At 51.5% G+C, this 3,961-nt stretch overlaps 1 protein-coding gene across 2 annotated transcripts in view; it reads left to right on the forward strand.

The window, feature by feature from the left end:
• The window catches only part of RBM43 (RNA binding motif protein 43), a 27,197-nt gene that overhangs the window by 510 nt on the left and 22,726 nt on the right, over positions 1-3,961 (forward strand). The window lies entirely within an intron of this gene.

The raw sequence follows: 3,961 nt of genomic DNA on the forward strand, positions 1-3,961 counted from the left end.
GGGACAGGACGGGCTGGGCTGGGCTGGGCTGGGCCGGGCCGGGCCGGGCCGGGCGGCGGGAAGCCGGAGCCGCAGGGCCTGACCCCGTAGCCCCGGCGGGCTGGGAAGGGGCTGCTTGAAATAATGGGCCGTGGCCACAGGAGGTAGGGGCAGGGGAGAGACCGAGCTGGTGACCCTCATCCCTTTTGGGTCCGGGGCACCTGCCTCGCTGGCCCCCTCCCTCCCCGCGCCGAGTCGGAAAACCCTGCTGTGTTGCAGCGCGGGCCCAGGTCCTTGCCGGGGGGCATCCAAGCAGGGACAAGTTTTTGCCCCCGCGTATCGCTTGTCTCCTCGGGCACCCTGCCAAGGATTTGGCGGTGCCCGTCACCACGGTGGTGAGCCGGTGAATGAAGCACATCCGACGTGCGGAAGCTTTCCCGATCTGGAGCTCGCTTTGCCCCGCGTCTCTGCAAACGCTGTGGCTCCGAAGGCGGCAGAAGCCCTGGCCTTGGGGCAGAGGGCTACACGCTTAATAGATAACCTTAGTTGTGCCAAGACAACTAAGGACCGGATCCTGCAATAATATCCAAATCCATGAGTCTACATAGAGCTCCCTTGACTTCCAGCAGGCGGTAGGGGCCTGCATGCATGGACCCAGTTGTAGCCTTATTATCCAGCTTGTGAGATAAGGCAATGCCATTGTTATAAAACAATAAGGATCCATCTCCAGCCCACGGGGCCTTGTTGTACAGGGCATTGGTCTCCCCACTGGTTCCAGAAATATGGTGGTGAAGGAGTGGAAGCAGTTAATGCTGCCTTCCAGACAGAGGGGAGCTTTGTGAGCTGAATGATGTGGCCCAGCATGACGGATCACTCCAGTGCACAGGATAGGGCCAGTGTGTGGGGTCAGGCTGCAGCTGGATCTGGCACATAGGATCAGGCCAGCACATGGGTTCACTCCATAGCCAGATCTGGCATGTGTGCCCAGGCCAACTCACCGGATTGCAACTTGGAGACGGACCCTGCACACCGACCCCACACTCAATCTGTCTCATGGGCTGACCTTGCCTGCAGGATCTGGCCTGTGGTCTGAGCCCCTTCCCCCCAACAGATCCGGGCTACAGGCCTGGAAAGTTGAACAATACTATTATAGATTCAGTGTTTGGTTTTTTGCCTCAAAGATGCAAGTCTCAGAATCATCAAAAATTAGGGTTGAAAGAGACCTCAGGAGGTCATTTAGTCCAACCCCCTGCTCAAAGCAGGACCATCCCCAACTAGATTATCTCAGCCAAGGCTTTGTCTAGCCAGTCTTAAAAACCTCTAAGGATGGAAAGTCCCCAACTTCCCTGGGTAACTTGTTCCAGCATTTTACTATCCTCCTAATGGGAAAGTTTTTCCTAATATCTAACCTAAAGTTCCCTTGCTGCAACTTGAGATCATTGCTCCTTGCTTTGTTATCTGCCACCACTGAGAACAGTCTAGCTCCAATGCAAGTCTTAATATATAGGGGCAGATTTTCTGTAAACTGGTGCAACTTCTGTGAAGCCAACTTACATTAATTAGCACAGGGGTGGGCAATTATTTTGGGCAGAGGGCCGCTTACTGAGTTTTGGCAAGCCATCGAGGGCCACATGACAGGCAGCCCAGGGCAGATAAATATTAATTTTCCAAATTTTTTAGGGACCCTGCGGGCCAGATAGAATGGCTTGGCAGGCTGCATCTGGCCCCCCAGCTGCGTTTTGCCCACCCCTGCACTAGCAGGTATTCGGCTTTTATTTTCCATCAATTCTTTTGTTATGTCTTGGCATTTATGTAACAGCGAGCGTCTAAATGTTATGACAGTAATCGTTTCCATTCACAGTTCTCTGAACTCTGTCAACATATGATACAGCATCTTTGTCTGGCACATGTAAAAAACCAAAAGCATTAAATAATATCAACATCATAATGAATAAATGAAAGGGCATCTTACTGTGACAAGACAATTCTTAAGTCTTTAGTTGAGAGTATGTAATATTCAAATATCACAGCACTTCATGGTATTTATTTTTCAGTCATCACGTGTGCAACATACTAAGTGTATCACCTAAAATTTTTATGTAATAGCAATGTAAATGACCGGAATGCAAATGTGGATCTTGTTCTCTAAAATAAGCGTTGGTGTTCACAGGTGTTAGCATTATACCATTAGGGAGGCATAGGTTCAGTTTCTTAATACTATTGTGTAGAAAAGTGAAATTTTAACTCTTGGAAACATTAATAGAGTAGTCCACCCCCAGGCCTCCTTTTCAGGTAGATGATTTAGTATATTTACCTGAATTAGTCACATTTCTGAGGCCTACATGTTAAGAAATTGATTTTGTGACTTGCCCAGGGCTGCAGGTGGAGTCACTGTCAACTTTGAACTGGAATTTGGGAGTTATTCTTCTCTATTCTTATGGTTATGCCACTTAATCACACACTTTCTTGTAAGGTAACATCTCTGCCTGTTGAGTAGCATAGTTACTGGTCAGAGTTTTCTATAATTTCTTTAGAGCAGAGAGAGGGGGTATGGGGTATTATAGGAACTAGGAGTGCACTGTTATATCAGTTGGCTATTGGATTGGCACCAGTAAAAGGAAAAATACTGTTCTCGGCTTTTTTTGATGTAGCTGATAATTATGGCTGTGTGCCTGGAGCACCCTGGTGAGTGTAGTTTGGTCCCCGTGCCCCGCTGCTGGCCGAAGCCTGTGGCAGACTACAGGTCCTGGTGAGCAGTGGGAGGGGAAGGGAGCACCAGGGAACGGTCTCAGGGAGCTGCTGTCAGCACCAAAGGGACTGTTACCAGCTCCTGCCGCTGCCATGGCAGTGTCACGTGTGCAGCAGAGGCCTGAGTGCCAGGGCTGCTGCAGAGGCGGGCTGTGCGCAGGTGGGGCAAGGTGCCGCACAAGGGACATTTTGCTCTGCCAAGCATCGGGCACCTTTGCAAAACCTGCTTCTCCCCGGCGACTGTGGGAACTTGACTGTGTGGTGTGCACCAGTGCTGAAACAGTGGCGTTCTCTGAGGCTCCAAATGCGTCTGGTGCTGCTGTTCACCTGGAGCGCCACTCAGTGCACCGAGGCTGGCAGCACAGGCTTCATGGGAAGCGCGGCTGTGGGTAGGAGCCTTGAGTGAGGAGGTGATGTGCGTGGGAATAAGGTGGTTTCATCAAAGGCTGGAGCAAGCAGGAAGCGTGTGTGTATTATAAATGGAAAACAAACAAACAAAAGATCTATTTATGTCAGTAGTTTAAAATGCCTTGCATTATTGCTAAATATCAGTTATCAGATTGGAATCCGCCAGTATGGTTGGTTAATCATGGCCTATCAGTATTGGCCAAGAAAATCTTTATCAGTGCATCCCTAGTGGCAACTAGCTCTACCCATAGCTCTATGCCAGCGGTGGGCAAAATACAGCCCACAGGCCACATCTGGCCCACCAGGCCATTCTATCCAGCCCACAGGGCCTCTAAAAATTTTAGAAAATTACTTTTTATCTGCCCCTGGTTGCCTACCAAAGATGACAGGTGGCAGTGGCAGCAGGACACAGCAGCTGAGCAGTAAGGCTCACCTGGCTCTACCCTGCCCCCAGCCTCCCACCCCCGCTCTCGTCCCCAACTGGAAGCCTCTGTGACTCTGGCCTGGCAACTCTTTGGCTGTTCCATGCCTCCCCTCTGTCCAAGTGGAAAGTCAGATAAGATTGGACACAGGGATGAGGGAAACCACTGCAATCTGGCCAGCAGTTGGGAACTGCTTGGTGCTTGGTGGGCCAGGCTGGAGCCAGAGAGGGAAGCGGCGGGTGGAGGGGCAGAGAGAAGGGGGAGTGGTGGTGGGCCAGCGGGAAGCAACAGTGGTGAGGGAGGTAGCGGGGGGGCCATGGGAAGTTGCAGTGGGTGGAGCAGTGGGGGGCTGTGGGAAGTGGTGGTGATACAGGGAGTGGTGGGAGAGTGGCGGAGGGGTCAGC

This window comes from Gavialis gangeticus, unplaced genomic scaffold (assembly GCF_001723915.1).
Source record: "Gavialis gangeticus isolate Ggan-Ray unplaced genomic scaffold, GavGan_comp1, whole genome shotgun sequence".
Taxonomy (NCBI): domain Eukaryota; kingdom Metazoa; phylum Chordata; order Crocodylia; family Gavialidae; genus Gavialis; species Gavialis gangeticus.